Genomic DNA, 25,048 nt, shown 5'->3' on the forward strand with positions numbered 1-25,048 from the left:
TGGAGTGAATACTATTCTCAGGATTAGGTTCATGTTGTCAATACTTAAGCCTAGTCGTGAGTTCCTGTAAAAAAAAAAGGTCCCATTATCTTTACTTGTGTTTGAGATATGTTTGACATAATTAAAAGGCCACCAATTTCATACACACCTTTACTTTTTTGACCTTTCGACGGCCTATCGTATGAATTTCATGTTTTCTTTTTTTACATAGACTATTTAAATTTTTTTTTTTTTAAAGTTTGTGGGGGGAAGGGGAGGTACGCACCACAAATTACCGCCCCGATTGTCACCCATGCTAGGTACGCCTTTGTTAACACTTATACATTAGGCCAAAAATTTTTCACTTTATTATAAATATCATGCCTCCTGATTATCTTAATAAAATTTTTTGTTTTACTTTTTTTTCTCGAACATTCAAGTACTTAGAACTTTTGTTGTGATTATTTCATTACAATATTTTAAATCTTTCTCGCAGTATTTCAGCTTTTGTTTTTCCTATTTAAAACATGCTTCGGTCACCCAGGTGAGGTAATGTAATAAGACAGAATCTCGATGCTCCTAAATTATATTTTAAGATTGCATTTAGAAAAAAAAAGAGAAATACTTTTTCTTTTTTTTTACTTTTATTGATTTGCTCGTTTATCATCTACTTGTTCCTTTTTAAACCTGTCTTCTAGCTTCGACATATTTTTTTTTTCTTTGAAAAATATATATATTGAGTATCTACCCTTTGCTCCCCTCCCCCGCCCCTCCGTGAAAATTCCAAATTACGGACTTGCTGCGAAGTAGTTTAGGCTCCTTAAAATTAGCAACGCTTATTCTTTGCTTCTAAGCTTTCATTGCAGACAGTTGCTTTCCTTTTGTGTAAGCAAAGTTCATTTCGACTCAATTATCTAATAATTTAACATTTCACAACTGTATTTCACAGAATAAATTATGTGTTATGTAACTGTGCATTATCGTCCTTTTTTGGAATTAAAACAGTGATAAGTTCCGAATAAAGGATTTTATCTTAACAAATACAAATTTTTATGGGGGTCTGACTCTCAATTATTAAGGGGGTCCGGACCCCTCGGACCCCCCCGGCCGCGACGCCCATGCAGATAGTATGTCATTACACGTTTTTGAGCAAGTTTAAAACCCTACTCACATCATTACACATGATGTGGCATTTGAAGAGTCCCCAAAAAACAGACTGAGGAAAAGTTGTCTGACAGCACATAGCAATATATGTGTTGTTGACATCTCGGTACCTGGAAACAGGTTACGAAGGTCAACATTGGTAATGACGGCTAATGCTCGAAATTAAAACTCTTTATTATTGCAATTTATTCTCAATTTTTAAGATCCAAAGTTTCCGTGTTGCATTGTTATCCTTTAAAATTATGTAACAATTTTTTTGACCTGAAAAGTTGTTTCAGTTACTTGAGCAGTGTTACATAACGAAGTTTTCTGTAAAGCTCAAAAACCAAAAAATGAATTTTGAAAAGGGTGTGATAAATAGTATACCAGATTTTAAATCTGGTCCGCTAGATCACTATCGAAAAAAAGCAAAATTTGATTGGAAAGAAATGAAACTTCTAATGGAGGGTGAGGAAATGTTAAAGTTACAAGTAAGTAACATTATTTGCAACTTATTTTCATGTTAAGTACTTCTATTTTCTTCCATTCTGGCATAATTTAGATTGTTTTGTGTGAATTGAAAAAATAAAAATAATGCCTTTTTAGGAGATTAAGCAGTGTTTTAATGTTTTTTTTATTCTGTAACTCACGCTTGACGAATTTTTCAAGCGAATTTTGTTATCTAGATTGAATAACGAAATGAATGAATGAAGAGAAATCAACAACTAAGTTATAATGCAGTTTTTTACCAATCTAACATTCAAGGGAAACAAATTCCCTTAACAGCATTTCATTCTTGTTATGTTTTTAAAATAATCAAGAAAAAAAAATGTTGTCACTTATATCTACTGCATATAATAAGTGCGACTAAAAAAAAAAGCAGGTTAGGTGTCTTATTTTATTAATCTTGTTTCAGTGTAAAAGTTTGAAAAGCAGTGAAATTTGTCCAATGATTTCAAAGAGTAGGATTAGTTGAAACATGGTAGTATCAGATAAAATAACTAAACAGCATAGGTAAAGTATAATTTGTCGAGAAATTATTGTTGTAAACTCTAGAAAATCAGTGCTTTACTTGCATTGGTTAAGGGAAGATGGGGCAAGTTGTTCCACTTTTTTACTTATTTTTTATCTCATCAAAAAATTTTATGAACAGTTCAATTTTCTACAATAAGTTTCACTAAACATTTCTCAACACCACAGTTTTTTGGAAATGTTGAATTGATAAACTTTTTTACATTAATTTTTTAACGGAACTTTGTAAAGTGGACCAACGTGCCCCACGGTGGGGTACTTTGGACCGCATAACTTAAACAACATTTGTTATAATTTTAGTGATAAATACTATCAAACATTGTAACTACCTTACTCTCTCTTGTGTGTAGAGTGAAAAATATAAATTTTAAAGATCAATATTATGCAGTAAATTTATTTTAATTGATAAATCTTTAATTAAGAACAGCGATAAGCGTTAACCATTAGTACACAATTATTTTTTAAAAATCAAAAGAAAAATCAGTTTTTGAATATTCAGGAGACAATTAATGCAGATTAAAGTTAACCAAAGATGTGTTAAATGATATTTAGGAATATAAATGTGCTACTTCCAGAGCTTTGGAAATAGTACTTTTATTGGACTGAGTTGTTTAAAGGATAAGTCATGTTACTATTATGCAAAGTTGCATCAATATTTGCTGGGGGAAAAAGCTCTTTTCTTCATTGCATTGCATGAAACAACTCTAAAGGAAAGAATCTTATTACCATATATTTCACAAAGAAAAAAATACAATAAAATTTTCAGCTTTAAGTTAGCATATCTTTGTATTCTAAAATCAAATATAAAAAATTAAATTAGGTAATCTTAAGTAAAAGTATACTTTTTATTCCTTTAATCAGTTATTTGTTTTATTTTGTTTCTATGCAGAATGCTTGTTTAGCAAAAAAAATTTGTTTAGTGCGGGAACCTTATTATAGCATGTATTGCATATTTTACTCTTAGAAAGCAATTGTTTTGCAAAAATTTAGAAGTAGATTTTGAAACATAAATAGTAAAAAAGTGCAGATATGAAATCAACCTTTCGGCAAAATTTATTTAGAATAATTTTTGTTAAATAATTATAAAATGTATCTTTGTTTTTTTTTTTTTGCCCGAAGTTTTTATTGTTAGTATTTCAAAACATGTGTAACATGAAATGAAATAAAAAATATTGTTATAATTATTGAGATTTAAGAGAAAAAAAAGTTTTTAAACTATGTGGGGTAGGTTGGTCCGGTCCAACTTGCTCCACAGAGAGTAGATCAACTTACCCCACATTCTTAGTCTGAAAAAGTGATGTCATTTTTTTAAATTTTTGACAGAAAATGAAAAATTGCTAATTATTGTGAACTAAAAGAACTTACTTTAAGAAAGGACTTCAATTTTGTTTCCGCAATCTTGATGAAAACCATTATAAATAAAGTTATAGTTTTCTGAAAATTACTCAGGACTACTGAAATAACACTTTCTGAAATAAAATTTGTTCAATATAACTACCATGTGATTTTATTATAGGATTTGTAGGACCATAGGTGCTATTTGTTGGTAATAAAATAAAAAATATTAGTATTAAAATAATTGAGACTGGTCTAACATGCCCCACAATCTAACGTACCCTATCTCCCTCTATTCATTTTAGTCATATTTTAGCTCTGAGAGTTTTGATCATTTTTCATATTGATGGTGCAGTTGTTTCAGTTTGTTTGGACATAAAATATTGTTGACTTTATTTCAGCAGAACTTGTTCAAAAAAGCTGCTCAGGAGCTCCCCGAACTTAAATTTAAGAGAGGGGTAAAATTACGCATTGGATGGATAGGAACATTAGCGATCATGAAAAATAATTTTAAAAAGAAAAAGAATCCTAATGTTACAATATTGTTTCCAAATTTGCAGAATCGTTAACTTGTAATATGTACTTTTTTGGATGCCTCTATATTTTAATTTAGGAATTGTGCTATATATAAAATGAAACATTAAAATTTTGTTTTATTTCCACAAATTTTTTCGAAAGAGACAAACTTTCGGCAAAAATTAATTTTATATGTTTTTTGGAATTTAGTAAAATTTCAAGTTGATTATTTAAGAATTGGTTCATTAATTTATTTTTAAAAGCGCGAACGTGTTTAACACGACTCTTAATAGTATGTTTAAAATGTTAATTTGCATCATTTACGAATGTGAATCTTTATTTTCTGAAATTAAAGTGAAATTTTCATTTGATTAATTAAGTATAATTTTATTTATGTTTAAAAAAAATTGTTAACATGTTGAGAACGACTTTTAATAATATATTTAAGATATTAATTTGCATTTTTCAATAATGTGAATCGTTATTTTCTGGAATTAAAGGGAAATTTTAAGTTGATTATTTAAGCGTAAGTTTATTAATTTGTTTTTAAAAACTGAACGCGTTGAGAATGACTCTTAATACACTATTTAAGATGTTAATTTGCATCTTTTAAGAGAGTGAATCTTTGTTTTCTGGAATTAAAGTAAAATTTTCAGTTGATTATTTTAGCATAAGTTTATTTGTTAACTGAGGTGCCCACATAGGGGGGGGGGGGGGTTTAGGGGTATTTTCTCTTTTTGGAGGGCTTTCTATTTGGAGGGGGGGGGGTATTTATGGTTTTTAGGGGGTGAGCCCTTGCTCTTAGGGGTGGAGGCACCCCTGTATTTAAGATGCTAATTTGCATCTTTAGAGAGGGAATCTTTGTTTTCTGGAATTAAAGTAAAATTTTCAGTTGATTATTTTAGCATAAGTTTATTAATTTGTTAACTGGGTTACCCACCTAGGGTGGGGGGTAGGGGTATTTTCTCTTTTTTTTGGGGGGGGCTTTTTATTTGGGGGGTTATTTATGGTTTTTAGGGGGTGGGCCCTTGCTCTTAGGGGGGGGCACCCCTGTATTTAAGATGCTAATTTGCATCTTTAGAGAAAATGTACCTTTATTTCTGGAATTAAAGTAAAATTTTAAGTTGATTATTTAAGTTTATTTATTTTTTGAGTCAAACTGGCCCTGTTTTAATATTTTCTTTTTTAACTTGTATGTTAGAAAAATTTTACACGTGTATTATCTGTAATAAAAATGATTTCAAAGCAAAGTTTTATTTTTTGTAATTTCTAAATTGGAAACAAGAAAATGTATTACTTTATGATGAAGTTAAAAAAAAATTTCTACACGTCATGCAAACTTAATAACAAATACGACTCATTATACGACCTTTAAGATTTCAACTATGAATAATTAAAAGTTTAAACCATGTGTACATTACATACAGAATTAATTTTTGCCGAAAGTGTGTCTCTTTCGAAAAAATCTGTCGAAATAATACAATATTTTAATGTTTCATTTTATATATAGCACAATTCCTAAATTAAAATATAGAGGCTCTAAAAAAGTACGTTTGAATGTACTTAACATGTTTTAAAAAGAAATGATATGTGGAACAAGTTTGATTTATTGTTTTGAAACGAAGTTATAGAAAAATATGCGAACATGCAATGCAATCGAAATGCCGGATATTCGTCGGATATCCAGCCCGGATATCGAATCCGGCAGGTAAGAGGGCATCGGATATCCGGTATCCGGTACCCGGCAAAATCACTATCCGGTGCATCCCTAGTAAAAATCCTCACAATTTTACAAGTCAATGTTTCAAATGACAAAATAATCATCCTAATAATCCTTCACATTTAGTTATTTTTAGACTTTTTTGGGCATCTGTAATCAAATTTATCTGTTATCTGGATGTGAGGTAAACCGGACTGGACCAGGATTTTGTTTGAAAACCGGGATGTCTGGCTAGCCTAGCAATAAATAAATTGCATTAAAATGGCAAACTGGTTTCAAGAGCTACTGCTCACTTTATCCCTGCAAAATATAGAATGAAAAATTATTGTTAGAAGAAAGCATAATTATTTGAAGATGGCTTCCAAGCCAATCAGGATTATGTATGTATTGAACCAGGATTTTCTTAAGAGATATTGCTAATTAAAAAAAAGTTTCAGCTGATTAATGGGATAAAATTGGTTGATTATTTAATAATTGGCAAAGTGTCTGATTCCTGATTATTGCCAATTAAGCAGTGCATCCCTAAATTTCAACCTTTAAAATTTTTGTTTTAAGTTTTTTTATCCCCGCTTTTCGTAAGGGCAAACTGAAAATCTGTTGGGAGCCGTGTTTTATAATTAAGGTAACTTTTTAGTCTATTAATCATGTTAACAAGTTTGTTCATGCCCTGACTCACATAATATTACTGATTTTACTTTCCATAACAGTGGCATATATATGTTTTTATTTTGGAGGGGGGCCCCTCATAGATTAGCTCCCCCCTTATTTTGTTTTTTTTTTGTATTTTTTTGCGAGGGGGGTGGGAGCAATAGTGCCATGATCTTCTCCATTTTTACTTCCTTTTACAAAAAAGGAAGTATTGTATTCGCGAAAAAATTTTCACTCAAAAATCGCCCTTAATTTCCATTTTGCTCACCCCCAAATGAATGTTGAGTTTTTTTTTCGATTCGACCACATGTGGAAAAGTGCCTAAGAATGTATAGACACGCGAAATATCCATTTTGACCATCACCGAGATAATTACAACGACTTTTCTCGTGACGTCTGTATGTATGTGCGTATGTGTGTATGTGCGTATGTGCGTATGTATCTCGCATAACTCAAAAATGGTATGTCCTAGAAAGTTGAAATTTGGTACATAGACTCGTAGTGGGGTCTAGTTGTGCACCTCCCCTTTTGGTTGCTTTCGGATGTTCCTAAGGGGGTCTTTTGCACCTTTTTGGGGGGAAATCATTGTTAATTTCGATGTAAACTCAAGTGGCGTTATAATTTGTCGGACACTTGGCGATATATCGCCAGTCTTTTGGTCGCCAAGTTTTGTCGCCAACTTGGCGACAAATTTGGCGGAGGTTTTTTTTTTGGTTTCAATTTGGCCATTGTTGGTGATATTTAGAGAATAAATATTGAATCACATTAAAATAGCGAATAATAGGGAAATGACATTAAATTGGAGTAAAAGGAAGTCATGTGATGCACACATCAGCTCGTTTCTAGGTGGGACAAGAACTTTATGTACGGTTTGTCATCGAGTGGCGCAACCAGATAATAGTTTTAGGAGGGCACTCTCGAGAAATAATCGCTTCTGGTGGGGAGGGGGGGGGGGGGAGGGGTCCGGGGGTTCTTCCCTGGAAATTTTTTGAAATTCTAGTCCTAAAAATGTAGTTTTAAACAGTCTCTGGTGATGCTAAGGGGAGGAAAAATTCGGGGGCTTCTGTGGAAGTTTTTTAGAAATTGAAAATCTTAAAAATGCCAATCGGATTTGTTCACATTAGTGTAATGAAAAGAATGGGATTTGTTGAAGTTGCCCCCTATCGATTTTTTAAAAAACAATAGAGCGAAATCCCACACCTCTCCGCCCAATTTTTCGAAATTGAAGGTCTAAAAACATAGTTTCAGACTAATTTCGATGATGTTAGGGGCAATGCGGTTCTGGGACAGTCCTCAAAAACTATTTTGAAATTAAAGTCCTAAAAAACGAAGTTTTAAACAGATGTTTAGTAATACTAGGTGGAGGGATCTGTCCTCTTTGAATTTTCCAAAATTGTAGTTTTTTCCTTGTCAGATTTCATATGGGAGTAGTCGGACCCTCGTCCGAAATTTTTTCCTAATTGAAGTCTTAAAAGCGCGTCTGTGGACCATATTTGGTAACGTTAGGGGTTCGGCCATTTTTCAAAATTGAAGCTCCATAAAGGCAATCTTAAACAATTTTCGATGCTTTCAGAAGGCAAGGCGTTTGGTAGTTGTCCCCTGGAAATTTTTTGACATTGTAGCCTTGAAAACGAGGGTCGAGAAGCTCTTTAATGGTTTTAGTGGGTGGAGGGGACTTTGAAGTGTAGCATTTTAAAGACTTTCTTGTCTTAGATCGACTAGAAAAAAAAGGGGGGGGGGTGAAAAGAATAGGAAGTGTTGGACGTGATCAGTAGTCACCAGTAACTTTTTAAAATTCTTATTTTAAGTTTCTTTTCAAAAGCAATTCAGATTTTTTCCGAACATTAGGCAATCTTCGGAAGTAAGAAGGAGTTCGAGAATCCTTCTCTGAAAGGTACAACGCAATTTTCAGGTCATCTTTATAGATGTTTAGTGGTAAGGAGCGGTTTTAGGGATCTTCCTCTAAAACTTTTCGCAATTGAAATCGTAAAGGCACAATTGCTGACTATTTTTCATAGTAACCTCAGTGAAAGGATGTTGGTTCAGGGATCTTCTTCCAGAAGTATTTTGAAATTGATGCTGGAAAAACGCCTAAATAAATGTGTTTTTAGGACATCAATTTCCATTATTACTCCAACCGAACAACTAAAACTTATTTTAAATTTCTTTTAGGGAACGAGAGTTAAGGAGAGAATCATTTTGAAAAGAAAAAAAAAAGGGGGGGGGGGGTGGGAGAGAGAGGAACTTAAATTGCTAAACAATTAGCTGCATCTGTTAATTTTTTTAATTTTAAATGTAAAGATTTCTTTTTGAAAGAATTGAGATTTTTCCCCCAGCATTATTTGCTTTTCTTTTTGTTGAAATAACTTCGCTTTCTCAAGACCCGTCCTTTTCTGGAGGACGGGGTACGGATCCTCTAACCCAGCGGTTCCCAACCTTTTCCCCCTTGCGAACCCCTTCCAAACTCCGAAAGAAGTTGTCGAACCCCTTAGGTACTAGGTAATAAATAACAAACGAGGGGGGGGGGGGGAACGCGCGCGCGTGCGCGCACACACACACGCTTGGGAGATTTTTTTTAGTTTGATGCTGCTCTGTAGCTCATAACAAGAACGAAAACAAAATTACAAAATATAGAATTACAAATATTGCTACGAACTAAAATGATTGCTAAAAAATGAATACAAAACAAATTCACCGAAAAATAAACACAGTGATTATTCTGTGTTGAGCTTCCATCAACTATGAAAAAATTTTGAAAATGGGATATTTGTGGAACAAAGAGGCTCAAAAAAAAAAGTTTGGCTGAAATTTTTCTGACCTAGGGTACATTTATCTCCAACAACTAAATCAGAAATCAATTAAAGAATGATCTTTAAAATACCTTTCAGGGAACTCTCAGATTAACTAAATGAACTTTTTTTCTTATAATAAAATGAGACAGATCTCTAGGTCTAAGTCTTCTTGAAAAGGACTACGAGCCTAACTGTTTGATAAAGATATACTGCGTGAATAAACGGCGTGTATTGAAAAATAATAGAAGCGTCTATTTCCAATATACGCATTTACTCCAATTCTTACACAATATGTAATTTTTACCAAAACAAATAGTTTTAAGCTCACTTACTACAAGAGAAATTTTCTACACAAATTTCATAAATTCCTTATTTACATATAGCGCAAATTAAGTTGCATGGTTAAATTCCGTTGATTTTTTTTTCTGGGTAAACCTCACACTGCCAAAATTTCAACCACGAAAATTTTCTATAGCAATTAACTTTTCATACTTCCCGTGGTATTCTTGGATTTTTAGCCATTCTTTCCCTTTTTCGACAATAAAGCTCGAAGTAAATTCTAGTCTATGTAGTGTGAAAATAACAGCAACTAACAACAGCGTGATCTCACTTCTATGCATTTTTGACTCAACACAAGAGAAGAGCCATAGCTCTTCGTCGGACTCAAATGGTAAAGAAACCAAACAACAAATTATTTTAGACACTCGTATGTGCTCCATGTAATGTTTTTATCAAGTTTAATCAATCTTTTCTGTCAAAAGCTTCTGAAGAGACGAAAGTTTTTAAATTCTTTCATCTGAGGACACTGTATTCACAAAAAAGAGTTTTTTCAGCATGGCTTCAGGGCTATCATTGTCAATGGAAGCGCTAAAACTGGCACTTTGCAATGACAGAGTAAACCATTTAAATGTAAAATGTGTCAGGAAGTATGCAAATATTTTCATGTTAAGAGTCTCGAATGTGCGAGAGACAAATGAATAAAAAAGGATCAAAATTTGTCTGAAACCACTTGAACACGAAACTTCATCCGAAACACGCATGTTAAAACTCTGCCATTACAATATTTTTTTCGCGAACCCCCAGGGGTTCGCGAACCACCGGTTGGGAACCGCTGCTCTAACCCCTTCTGAACACCACATCCTGGTGCCATCTAAAGCAGAGTCCCCAAAGTTTAACTATTGACGGCACCCTTTGAAGAATTAAAATTTTCTCATGGCATCCTAATCTAGTTTTATATACATACGTATTATTGTTACCATGGACACTTGGCGGCACCCCTCATCTCCTGCCTGCGCCACCCAGTTCGGAAATCTCTGCTCTAACACATTATAATTATTATTAGCACCATCATATTTATTTATTCATTTTTGTAGCTAAAAGTTTGGAAATTATTTGTGAGCAACTAAAACCAAAAATGACAACCCTTATTTAAGTTTTTTTCCACATTTTGGAGGGGGCCCAGGCCCCCTCAGCCAGTCCCTTATATACGCCCTTGTTCCATAAACTGAGGAATTGCAAAACAATCTCGATCGAACCCAGTTTTTTTCTTAATTTTGCCTTCTCTTCTTCTCCTAAGAACACGTGTCATTTTTAGAACATTTTGTATTAATAAATTTATAAAGATTTTTTGTTATACTTTGATCATGTGCACTTGAACTGTCCATCCACACAACAAACTCCTAAATTTAAGCTCAAGGAGCATGAAATAAAGTTAAAAATCAAGTAATTAAGAAATTCTTAGTAAACGAATATTATTAGGTGGGATGCAGGTCAAATTTAAGTTTTTTGAAAATTAAAATTATTTGCTGACTAACAAAAAACTCATACATTTGTGTTACTTTTCTCTTTCTCTTTCATTTCATGATTTATATGTATATTTCTGTACCTTGAAGGGATACAACACTATGTCCATTGTTTTCCAAAATGACATTACAGAGTTAAAATCAGCTTTTCTCATATTTCCTTGAGTTATAGAGCACTATGTCTAAAACCAGTTGTTGTTGTCGTGTCTGATGACGTGCAGAGTGTGAAAGGTTTAGATGTCTCCAAATGTCTTGATAACGAGATCTGCTAGCACTATTCATCAGAAAAAGGGGTGCCATTGCCTCTGAAGAGGTTGGACTTCTGCCTGTTTGGACCACAGGAGGTATTTTATTTCCCTCTTACCACCCACAGGGTGGTAACCAGTTACTAATTAATGGATATAGCGTATTTTGAAAGAACACCACGTCCACTTTCAGGGATAGAACACCATGAGGTTAAAACTACTCTCCTGTAAAGTTATAAAAATAGACATAGTGTTGTATCCCTCCAAGGTACAGATTTAATTTCTCGTATCAGTCCTGAACTTTCTACGATCAAGACTGCGAGGGATATACAATGGCTCCCAAAAGTGTTCGTACACCTACGATTTTTCAATGAAATAGGAGCCTATCCATTGGTTAGAATTAATGTTTCGGAATAGGTAATTGATTATAAGATCTAAAATCAATTTTCAACAAAACTACATGAATTTTTTTTTTAAATATTAAAACTTATTTTTTTTTTGAAAATCAAAAACCAAAAAGTGCCGGAAATTTTATCTCACAAAAGTCTTTGTACACTTTAAAAAATTATATATTATTGAATAATCTTAACTTTTTATAAAGTTATTATTTAGTAGAATATCAAGCAGTATCAACAACACCTTTTAAACATCTGGGAATAGATTTCATTCTTTTTTCTTTCTTTTTTTGCGTAATTTCTGTGTAAGTATTCAACCGCACTTAGAGTCTTACTGTTTTCAGCTATATTTTCGTTTCAAAGCTGTATTTTTGTAATCTAGCCTCCAGATATCTCTAAATATGTTACATTAAGTTCAAATCTGGAGATTGAAGGAGTATTTTCTAAAATTTAGGACAATTTTTGAGGCACTAGACGCAAACATTGAAAACCGTGTGCTTCTTACCGTTATCTTGATAAAAAAAAACAAAGTTGTTTCCGATAACCAAATTTTTGACTAAGAGTTTAAAATTGGTTTTAAAATATTTAAATGAACAGCATGATTCATTATTTCATCAAAAAATACCAAACTACCAAGTCCTGATGCTGATATGCACCCTCACACAAGAACAGCTTCACCGTCCTGATTAACTGGTTCAACTAAGTTCTTAAGATTAAGTTCCTATTTTTTTTTAATATTTACAATTATGCAACAATTTAACCAAAAATGTTGAATTCATTTTTAGCCTACTTTCCCAGTAAAAGTCAGAAAAAGAAGAAAAAAGCATGAAAGAAGGCTTAATGCATCTTAAAAATATCGTGGAAAAACAAAAAAAAAGTCAAAAATAAATAAAATAATTAAATAAATATTGAAAAATTAAAAATTGGAAAATAGGGTTTTGAGATGGGGAAAAATGTCTATCGGTCTGTCTGTCTGTCCCCCCCTAATAACTTTTAAATGAATAGTCCGATTCGAAAAAACTTTTTTTTGTTCGAAAGATCTCGGCGAGGACACCTCATTCCCATATTTCACTTTTTGATTTGAACTAGTTTTTGTTCAATTTTGAACAGTTAAAAAAAAATTAACATTAGCGCCTACGGGGAAATTCAAGGCAATTCCGAACTGTAAGGCGAATTTGCTTCAAACAAGCTTTGTAGGAAAAAGATTTTGATGAAAAACTTGTACATAAGATTCTTTTTGATTTGAACAATTTTCCATTCAATTTTGAACAGTTCAAATCCCTTAACATTAGCGCCAACACTACTGAAGTCAATGTAGATTCCGTACTTGAAGGCGGATTTACTTCAAACAAATTTTGTTTGAAATAGCTCTTGACGCCAAACTCCAGACTTCGACTCCGAGAGTTTAGGGGCACTTGACTCCGACTCCTGTGCCTGACAATTAATCGGACTCCGACTCCCCGACTTCGACTCTGACTTCGTAGTTTTGGCAAAACTTTATACACGGAGGACAAATGACTGACTCCGATTTTAAATATTCGACTCCGACTCCTTTATCTCAAAATGAGATTGATTCCGACTCCTCAGCTATGGTTTTAACTGTGAAATAATTATTGTTGATATGACTTGTTTTTATTTTTACGCTAAAGTTTCAATTTAGGTACTCAGCTTTTGGTGAATAAACTCGAAGTCATTTATGTTTCCACATAAAGATATGCGCAGACGATTTTTTTTTTGACAAAGAAAATTATTTCTTTAAGTTGACATTTTATTGTTTTTTTTTTGTTTTGTTTTGGTAAGTGCATTAATTTAAAAAAAATGTTTTTGGCGACAGGGGAAAAAGAAACGATTTTTTTTTATATGATGTATTTATTTTAATGAGCTTATTAATTTTAATTATTATTTTTTCGTTTTGAAAGCTGCTAAAGATTTTTTTAATGGAAAATGTGTATTAGCTGCTTTGTTTAAAATTTCTGCTATTTTATTTGTTCGTTTTTTTTTTAATGCATAAAAATTTTTTTAGATGAGTGGGGAATATTTTATTCCTAGAAATCAGCTTAAAGTATTTAAAAAATATGTTCGAAAAAATTTGCGATTTTAGCTATTTTTGAGAAGATTGATCAGGTACTAGAAAGTAGTATGGGTATACGGGAAAGTAGGCTTGTCTAGTTCTAGACAGAACTTCTTGTTATCTGTTAGTAAGACGTAATTCCAAAATGTTTTGAGCTTATTTATCATTGATTTTGCGACGAAAAGCAAAAGCTTTCCGTTTTTCACACGGCCAAGAAAAGTTCTGCAGGAAGAGGTCCCATTTAATCCAGCTAATCAGAGAACTTGGCGAACAATTTTAGGTGAAAATTAAATGTAAAGATTTTCATTTAGCTCAGCAGAAACTTTTACAGCACTCAAATTCGTATTTTTCATACATTTTTTTAACTGTAAATCTCCTATCACGTTTTGTCAACTTTGCCAGTTGACCTTTTCTTACCTTGTTTTTTGTCTGATTCTTTTCTTTAAAGCATTTTATCAAGCACTTTACTATAGAATGGAATAAATTAACTAATTTGGAGACGTTTCAAATGAATTTACCACTATTCTGAGGAAAAAACTCAAATTTCGAATGGTGTTTTTGGTTTTTTACGAATTCCAGCCATTTGAAAGTGATAAGCATAATAATAAGGAATGAATAAACAAAACATTGGAGCAAAATGATTTTAAGGGTCAACATAATGCAAAAATAATAAAAGAAATGACATATGACAATTTTAATCATGAATTTATTTGAAAATATTTCAGTGTATGATGACTTTTGTGGCGTATCTTTTCTCTGTCTCTTTGTTTTTTAACCCATTTCAAAAAGAAGATTCGTCAGTATTTTGAAAAAACTACAGGGTTTTATTTAGAATGACATAGGAATGATGTGAAAAAATATTGGACTTCATATTCAAATTCAGTTTTGAGTTATTTTGATTTTACTAATAAATTTCGAAGTGTATGAACACTTTTGGAAGCCACTGTATTTTTCTGTGATGCGCTTTTAACTTTAAGTCAAATCCTTTCAGCTTCCTTTTTAAAAATGAAGTGTTTTTTTTTTTTTCAGATTTTAAAATGCAGATTTGTTTTTTTATTGCTTAATTGAAATTATTTGAAATTATCATCATTGCTTATGTGCATGCATTATTTTATTTATATTAAAGTTGAAAGTATGGAATTCTTTGGAGAAAGATTCATTATTTCAACGTTCACCCTCGGAAGAACTTTCATCTCAGCAGCATCGGCACTTATGTTTTCAACGCATGAAAAGGCTGATGGAATATGAATTTTACACTTATGAAGAATTTCTTGCCAATCCTCTTCTGGCGCTTGGTCTCTTGATCTACATTGGCATGTATGACTGGTCGTTGTGTACTAAAAGATCCGTTTCATTAGAGGTATTTGTTTTTCAGAATTGCTAAACACATATCTATATTAAATTTTAAGGAATATTTTTCATCACATTGAGTTTAAAAGGTTAAAAGTTACATAAAATTTAAAAAACAAACAGTTTAATACATTTTATTTATTATTCCTAATTTTAGTATTTTGTTGGTGCTTTGAGAAGTTCTGGTGTTAAAAAACACTTAGATTTGATGGATGATTTAGAAAAATTTCAGGTACAATGTTTTTATTTCTTACTCTCATTTAATGATTAATGTATTTTTTAAATATTTAACACTCATTCATTATATCGCTCATTTGGAGGAAGAGTGCCACAATACGAATAAATGAAATTTTATAGGAGAAACATTTTAAATTTAACTCTTCAGGAAATTTGCTAAAAGAAAAATAAATTTGTTATACTCTCCAGTGTTTAATATTAGAACAAAAAAGCGCATTATTTTCCGAAAAAGAAAACGTCATTTTAAGCCAAAAAAAAAAAAAAAAATTAAAAATTTTGTATTGTGGCACTCTTTTTCAAATGAGTGATATATTTTCTATTTAAATGGTTGAAACTATTTTTATATTTGTTTAAATTTTCTTTCATAGCACATGTTTTTTTTTAAATTTTTAATTTTAAATCTATTTCTATTATGTGTCTTTTATGTATTTATTTTTTTCTTAGATGATAGGATGCTTTGCACTAACTGAATTAAGTCACGGAACGAATACTAGAAAAATGCGGACTACTTCCACATATGATCCTCAAACACAAGTGAGATTTTTTAAAACAAATATTATATTAACATTATCTTATTCATTTTCAATGCCAGCTTTTCAAATTATATAATATTTTATTTAAATTTCCTTTGATTTAGGGCAAAAGGTGTATTGTTCTGTTTTCTGTTTTATCAATTAAAAAAATTTTACAGAAAAAAGTTAATATTCTACTGTAAATTTTTTAGAAACTAGATTAGTAAGAACTAATTCAGTTGATATTTATACATTTTGGAAATGAACTGTGTTTCTGAACTGTTTCAAACTTGAATTAAAACCAATGGGAATGTACCTTTTTGTCTTAATTAATTTGAATTTTATAAAAAAAAAAATGTAACTAGTTTTGAAAACTCATAATGTAATTTCATGGGATTTTTTTTTTTTTTTACTTTAATCTAAAACTATGTTTTTTCATTGATCAATTCAAATAAAATAAATTTCTTCTTTTAAATTAATTGAAATCTCTCTTTTTTAAAGGAAACTATTTAATCATTTTATTTTTAAACAATTTTATCAGTAATAATGATATTTTCCCCTCCTTATTATTAAATGGTTTATTATTTTATGTACAGTGGCTCCTAAAAGTATTCATACACTTTGACATTTTTTAGTAAAAACAAATTAATGCAAAACTGAATTCAAATATGAAGTCCAATATTTTTTCACATCATTCCTATATCATTTTAAGTAAAACCCTGTAGTTTTTTTCAGAATATTGAGGAATCTTCTTTTTGAAATGGGTCAAAAAACGAAGAGAAAGAGACATAATACGCCACAAAGTCAGCATACACTCCAATATTTTCCAATAAATTCATGATTAAAATTATCATCTGTCTTTTTTTAAAATTATTTTTGCATTTTGTTGACCCTTAAAAATCATTTGGCTTTAATATTTTGTTTATTTATTCCTTAATATTTTGCTTATTATTTTAAAATGGCTGGTATTCGTAAAAAAACCACAAACACCATTCAAAATTTGAATTTTTCCCCACAGTAGCAGTAAATTGGTTTGAAATGTCTCTAAAATAGTCAATTTGTTCCATTCTATAGTAAAGTACTAGATAAAATGCTTTAAATAAAAGAACCAGACCAAAAACAAGGTAAGAAAAGGCTAACTAGCAAGGTTAACAAAGCGTGATCGAAGATTTACAGTTAAAAAATTTATGAAAAATACTCATTTTAGTGCTGTAAAAGTTTCTGCAGATTTAAATGAAAATTTTTACATTTAATTTTCGCCTAAAATTGTACGCCAAGTTCTCTGATTAGCTGGATTAAATGGGATCTCTTCCTGCAAAAATTTTCTTGGCAGTGCGAAAAACAGAAAGCGTACGCTTTTCGTCGCAAAATCGATGATAAATAAGCTGAAAACATTTTGGAATTACGTCTTACTTACAGATAAAAATGAATTCAACATTTTTGGTTCAATTTTTGTATTATTGTAAATAGAAATAAAACTTAGGAACTTAATCTTAAGAACTTAGTTGGACCAGTTAATCAGGACGGTGAAGGTGTTGTTGTGTGAGAGTGCATCAAGACTTGGTAATTTGGAATTTTTTGATGAAATGATGAATCATGCTTTTTATTTAAATATTTTAAAAACCAATTTTAAACTCTTAGCCAAAAATTTGCTTATCGGAAACAACTTTGTTTTTTATCAAGATAATGATAAGAAGCACACGGTTTTTAACGTTTGCATCTAGTGCCTAAAAATTTTTTCCTAAAGTTTAGAAAATACCTCTTCAATATCCATATTTCAAAAATATAAAATAGAGCTAGAAACAGTAAGACTCAAAGTGTGGTTGAACGCTTACTCAGAAATTACACACACACACACAAAAAAAAAAGAATGAAATCTATTACCAGACGTTTAAAAGGTGTTGTTGATACTGCATGATATTCTACTAAATAATAACTCAATAAAAGTTAGGTTGTTCAATAATAAATAGACTTTTAGTAAGTTACCGTTGTAAGCTGGCGGTGTATTTCATGTAATAAATAGACATTTTTTAAAGTGTACAAAGACTTTTGTGAGTTAATATTTCCGGCACTTTTTGGTTTTTGATTTTTAAAAAAAATAAGTTTTAATATTTTTTAAAAAATTTTATGTAGTTTTTTTGAAAACTGATCGCAGATCTTATAATTAAATACCTATTCCGAAATATTAATTCTAACCAATGGATAGTGTCCTATTTCATTGAAAGTTGTATGTGGACGAACACTTTTGGGAGCCACTGTATGTGCTTTACTGTTGTTAACCAAATATTTTACTCATTATTTTGCATCATTCATGTATCTGTAGATAAATAAAAATCAAAACAACAAAAATAATAATTTTAGTTTAGTAGTGCAATTGTTTCAATAATTTGAACTTTTGTTGCTCATAATTTTTTTTTGTATGAACATTCATTTTTAGCATAAAAACAAGGAACTAATAGACATAAATTGCATATTCTGTGCAATTATTACAATAGTTAATCATTATTAATTGCATTGAGAGTCAAAAAGAAGAAAAAAAAATAAAATAAAATAAAGGAAGCATATTTTTCTACATTTATTAATCTTTGGTGTATTTACTCTGGTTTTATAATTTCAGGAGTTTGTAGTTAACACACCAGATCTTGAAGCAACTAAAGTATGGATTGGAAGTTTAGGGCAAACTGCTACTCATGCCGTACTTTATGCACAGCTTTACACGCCAGATAATAAATGTCATGGTTTGCATTCATTTATTGTACCTATTCGAGATCCAAACACATTGCTTCCATATCCTGGAATTACTGTTGGAGATATGGGTCCTAAGCTTGGCCTCAATGGTGTAGATAATGGGTATGTTCTATCTTTTGTTGCATATTTATTTGTATATGTATCACATTTCTAGTGCAAGGCTAAAGTAACTCAAAGCCCTACATTTTTGTAAAACCTTCTTCAAACTTTTGCCTAGACCAGTGGTGCTCAACCTTTTTTTTTTTTAAATCTAAGGGCTAGTTGGAGAGAAATCTTCACTTTGTTAGTTTAACTTGAAATTTTTAATCTAACTTCCTATTTTCTGCTTTGCAGTTTATTTGCAATCTTTTACTTACTTTCTTTCTTTTTTGAGGCAATGATTTACTGAATATAAAAAGTGTTCATATTTTAACTTAAAAAGAGCAAATTATATTTCTAGACACATCCCTATTTCCTTCACCCCTTCCCTTCCAATGACAACAAACCTTGCAGGATGAAATCTGACGAATTGAAATCTGTTTTTTACACCTACTCTTTTTATGCCTGTATGTGAGTGACAGGACCAGTTTTGTTAAAAAAAATTTCCCACCCCTCCGCTTACATTTTTTGCTTAACCTAACTTGATCGGTTTACAGGATTTGCTGCAGATGTGTGTAATCTGTTTTCAGTAATGAGTAATCTCTTTTTAGCTTTAATATACAGTTATCGTTTTTAGCTAGAGTCTAAAATGTATCTGTGAGTGTTATCAATTTTTTAAGCTATTGCATACACTAGTATCATTTTTACCTATTTTACAATTGTCTTCAAAATTCACCTATCTGATTACTTGGCCACCCTATTCCAAAACTTATCATGAGTTTACAATGTATATATTTCACAAAGTAGCCAAATTTACTTTTCTGTTGTTTTCACACTGCCAATGATGAACCGAGAAATATGGCATTAATGTTCATCTACAATGTAAATATTTTGAAATTGTTTTTGATGAAATGTCTCTTTTATACATATATTTTTTTGTTGTTAGAATTTATGCACTCTGAAATGATTCATCAATGAAGGAACTTACCCACTTTATGTAAATGAACTCAAAATTATAAGGGGATCAAAACATTTTGAATCTGTGCACCAACTTGAAAATTAATTATGTAGTTTAAAAGCAGAAAATACTGCTTCAAAAATTAAGGTATAACTGAAATTATGTATAATTTTTTGAACTGATCACTTTGTCTAATTAAATTAAAACTATTTTTGAACCTTTTTTTTAAGCTAAATTGTTATTTAGATTTGGAAAGCAATTAATTTGTTGTATGTAACAGTTTATAAATTTTAAGGACAAAAAGGTAAATTTTATTTTGAAGTACGGGTAGCAATTGTAGGATTAAAACAGAAAAATGAAATAAATGTGCTGAAGCATCTTTTTTTTTACAAAAGGATCTTGAATATTTTATTGGAGAAAGTGAGAAAGTAATGAGTTTGTATGATGACATTTCTGCAGATCCTTTTTTTGGCCTCCTTTCTCCATAAAACTATGTTGATGTGTTTTTGATGTTTCCAGTTAACTGTACATTAGAATCTGCCTCTTTGAGTACAAATATACTGCTATTTTTGAAACTTGTGTTTTAAATTTTGTATTAATTAAAAAATTGATTTTAATGTATAGTTTATGCATCTTGTAATTATCTTCTTTCATCATTTTATATGTTTGCAATTTTAGGTTTATCTCTTTCACAAACTACAGAATTCCTAGAGAAAGTTTGTTAAGCAGAACTGGTGACGTTACACCTGATGGGCGATATGTCACTCCATATAACGTATGTTGTGATGCAAGACTTATTTGATTAAATTTTAATAAACTTTAACTAATTTATATTTAAATGTTTTGTCTAAAATCTATTAAATGTATAGATGCTGTTGTGTAGTTTAAGATTAAATTCTTTTGAAACATTTTTGTTATTCAGTAAAGCCTTCATTATTTTAACAGTAGGATTTTTTGTTTTTCAACTACACATGTTATAAGGGAAAAAAATTCGTTATGCATTATTGTTATATTACTGACTAGGTAGAGAGTAAGTATTCTGTTTCTAGGAAAAAGCAAATACATTCTTTATCTGTTGGAAGTGCCCTTCTTTTCATCAAAAGTTTTAATTTGGTTATAAACTGTTTTATCCTTGCACAAGTTCAAACCTTTGCTTTTTTCCTTTCTAAATATATGATGTTCACAAAACAAATTTTAGAAAGATATTGCCGTATTCAAATCATTAAGAACAAACTTTCTCCTTGCATTATCCCCTGCATCAGTTCATTAGGTCTCCTTACTGTCTACTAGCCAACAGTTCATGCAGTGTTGCCAGATGGTCAAATCCAGATTTCCCCAATTCCCTTCCAATTTTTCCCCAAAAAGTGATGTTTTCTACCGAAATTCCCCAAATTCAAAAATTATTTTTCCACTAATATTTTCAGAAAATGAATCGACTTCCTCTAATATTTTTGTCTGTTGAAAAAGATTTTTTCCCCCAAATAGCCAAATTTTCTTAGAAAATTCCCCAACCTTTTTTCCCCTTCTTTATCAATATCTTTCTTTATCTGTACTAATAATAAAGCTGAAAGTCTCTCTGTCTGTCAGGATCTCTGTTACGCGCATAGCGCCTAGACCGTTCGGCCCGATTTTCATAAAATTTGTCAAAGAATTAGTTTGTAGCATGGGGGTGTGCACCTTTAAGCGATTTTTCAAAAATCCGATTTTGTTCTTTTTCTATTCCAATTTTAAGAACATTTTCCCGCGCAAAATTATCATAAGATGGACGAGTAAATTACTAAGCTATCATAACGTGGAACCGTAACGTGAGCAAGCCAATTGACGAGAAATTCATCATGCATTATTTGTAAATATACATGGGAACCAAAAGTTCTTTTAATTTTCTACTACGGGCAAAGCCATGCGGGTGCCACTAGTCATAAATACAAGCGCCTGACTGAAAGATAAGAAATAGCCAAATGTTTTTATTTTTCTACTTGCATTTACTACTCTGCTTCTGTATGTACATTTAAATTATGATTTTTGTATATATTTATCCAAGAACATTCTTCATCACACTTATTTTTACTCATTTCAAGTATCAACTAATTACTCACGCAGAACATTAATGCAAATTCCGTAGCATAATATTCCACATAATGCGAATTCCATAAAGTTCAGTAAAGCTAAATCAACGCTGTTTGATACAAACAATGTAACTACTACTTCTTTACGCGAATCTAAATTCGAAAAAAATTCTTTTTTCCTTGAGGTTTTTTTCCCCAAGAAAAATTTTTTTTCCCCAAAGAATTCCCCTCAAAACCCATTTCCCCAGAGAGCACCAGATTTCCCCAAAATGGGGAAATTTCCCCCAATCTGGCAACACTGAGTTCATGAGAAAAATTGTCAAACAACATTTTACCATTTTTAAAAGTTTGTAGTTCTGATGTATGAATTTTTAATTATTTTTTATTTGCATATGGAATCTAACTTTAAACTTTTGAACCATCATGCTTAAATTTTTATATCTGTGCTAATCAAAGGTATAAAATGCAGAAGAGTATGATCGTCATTGATGTATCATTATGTTCATTCATGTGTAATTAATCCACCATGATTTAAAAATAGGATCCAAATAAGAGGTTTGGTGCATCAATGGGCACTTTATCCCTTGGAAGAGTCTTCATCATTCATATGTGCTTGTCCAATCTTCAGAAATGTCTGCCCATATCAATACGGTATTCAGCTCTTCGAAAACAGTTTGGACCTGCGGGATCTGAAGAATGGCCTGTTTTAGAATATCAGCTTCAAGTAAATATCTTTCAATGATAAAATTTTTGCAAATTTCTTGTGATGCAGAGAGCATGTTATTTTTTGTGAAAATAATCATAATTGATCAGAGAAAAAAGAAATTGGGCTTGTGTCTTTGTTAAAAAACTAAGCGCAAGCAACTCACGATCGTATGCACTATAGGAAAGTTCAGAGGAAGGGAGCTTTTTAGAAAAAGCATAAGACTTTGCATAAGACTGGGCACTTCTGTAGAGATCAATGCTTTCGCATTTTCTCCCACTTTAAAGAAAGTTAGTTATCATAGAAAACAACTTTACAGGCGAGTTGGCGATTCAACTTTGGCGGAAAAAAGGTTTAATACTGTGTGCAGCAATTATTCGCCAAGTTCTGCTACTGTGCGTCTTATGCCATGATCAGGTCCCTCTCCTTTCCCTTTTGGCAAAGGGTGGTAATTACATGGATACTTAAGCCTAAGAAAGAGTCATCAGGAAAAAAGGGAAGCAAATAAAGAAACAAAAGTAACCCAGGGGAAATTTGTTGTATCAATAACAGGCTGTTTACGAAGATGCAAAAAGTAAAACTAAGTTATCTTTCATTTATTTTTTTGCTAATTAATTAATTTTATTTTCCTTTTTTATTGCATATTAAATTTTTATTAAATTCATTTACTTTGTATTTATTTATTTTTGAAGCGAGTGCTGAGATGTATTTTCATTTTTGTTACAATTGTCTAACTTATAAGTTTTATTTCTCTAATCACATTTCGTAATTTAATGCATGACAACAAGTCATGCATTATGCCATATATAGGATGAATTTGCCAACTTTTCAAATGCTGGTTTATATCATTTTTGATTCTTGAAAACTTTCTTTTTTGTTCAGTTAGAAGAACTACACTAAATTTAACACGAGGTTCTATTTACTCCTACGGATAACATCATCTTCTTCATAACTTTTCTCTACTTTTTGTTTTATGGAGTTAGTCAATTTGGCAAGTGAGGTTTAAATTTCATTTCTTAAAATTAGTTCATTCAATTTACAATGATTAAGTTGGTAATCTTTTTAGTAGTGTATATTTTTGTTATTATCTTATCTAATTTATAATTGAATATTTTGGTTATTACAGCAATGGAGGTTGATACCTTACCTTGCAGCTACTTATGTTCTTCATCATTTTTCAACATCATTTAGTAGAGATTTCATTAACTTTCAGATGTCAGTACTTTTTGGGGAAAAAACTCCTGAACTAGTAAGTTTTTTTACTTGTAATTTTTAATTTGAAATGATTCTTGATTTTTATCTAGGAACATTACAGAATTTTCATATTAAATTTGTATAATTCAGAAGGGGGGAAAAATCAAAATTAATTATAGACATGTTTCAAAGAACAAGCTGTTAGTGTGCCTTTCACTTCATCACTATTCATTACTTGCATCAAAATAAATGGTACTCGGTTTTTAAAAGAGTTTTCTTATCTTTTCACCCTATTGCAGTAAAACATAAATTACATGCAAATTACTGGCACCACAATCAGAATATATCATTTTTGAGGAGCATAACAGTTCATGTTTGGGAGCAAGCCTACAAATTTTGCTTAGGTACTGACACCATAAGAAATCTGAGATAGCCTAATCGTAACAACAATGTCCTGAAGGCTTCATGAAGGTGTTTTGTATATTGCATAATTGACAGCATCATATCACTATGTGCTGTATTGCTTCTAGAGGAAATCATATTCCATGTTGAAGGTACATGTGCTAATTTCTATACTACCATAATTGTCTAGTAATTTCTTTCTATGTTATTTTCATACCTTGTGATGTATTGTGGGTAAGTTTCATTAAACTCTACATGTAACTTTTTGTATTATCATCATTTTTGTGATTTTTTCCTTAATTTTTGATAACCAGTGTATGTGTAACCAAGGGCCTGGCCAGAATAAATTTGGGTCTGATAGGGGACCCTTCACAAAAATTGAATCAACCAAAACACAAATTATTTATTGAAAAAGCAAAAATGAAAACAAAATAATGCATATTTCTATCTATATGCCCATAATTTTTGGAATCCTTTTTGAAGTTAAAAATTAGAGGGAATAGCTTATACATGAACCTGCTGATTTTGCAAAAAAAATGTTGCAGTTTGGTGCTTGCACAAACAATAAATCACTAATACTGCCAAGAATAGCAATTGCTGTCAGTGTTAGTTTGCTTCTTTAAAATAAATTAGCAACTTAGGTCAGTTGTTTTTATATTTTATTTGTTTGTTTTATCTTATAAGAATCAAACAAATAACTCCTACCACTCACAATGTGCAAGCCATACTTTGAAACTAATTATTTATGAGCACTTACATTGTCGCAGATGAAGGCAAATTTCCAAATTCAATATTTTCCCTTTAATGTTCAATTTTAATAGTAATACTTTCATGCAAAGTTATTGAAAAATCTTGTATGTTTATTATTAATTCATTTATACTAGTCGGAAAGAGCTACTGAACTTCATTGCTTTGTGCTGTGCTGCAAAACCACTTGCTGGTTGGTTAGCAAGAGATGCAGTTCAAGAATCCAGGGAAGCATGTGGAGGTCATGGCTATTTGCAAGGTTAGCTTTTATTTACATTTTCTTGTATGCAGAAATCCTCATTTATCTGGATAAAAGTTTTAGGCGTTTTAAAGTTTTATATTCACATGGATAATTTTAAATTATTGATACCAAGA

The 25,048-nt window shown here is 31.1% G+C and overlaps 1 pseudogene; it reads left to right on the plus strand.

Moving 5' to 3' along the window:
- Positions 1 to 1,263: 1,263 nt before the first annotated feature.
- LOC129233607 (peroxisomal acyl-coenzyme A oxidase 3-like) overlaps positions 1,264 to 25,048 on the plus strand; it is a 54,733-nt pseudogene continuing 30,948 nt past the window's right edge.

Source organism: Uloborus diversus, chromosome 1 (genome assembly GCF_026930045.1).
Source record: "Uloborus diversus isolate 005 chromosome 1, Udiv.v.3.1, whole genome shotgun sequence".
Taxonomy (NCBI): domain Eukaryota; kingdom Metazoa; phylum Arthropoda; class Arachnida; order Araneae; family Uloboridae; genus Uloborus; species Uloborus diversus.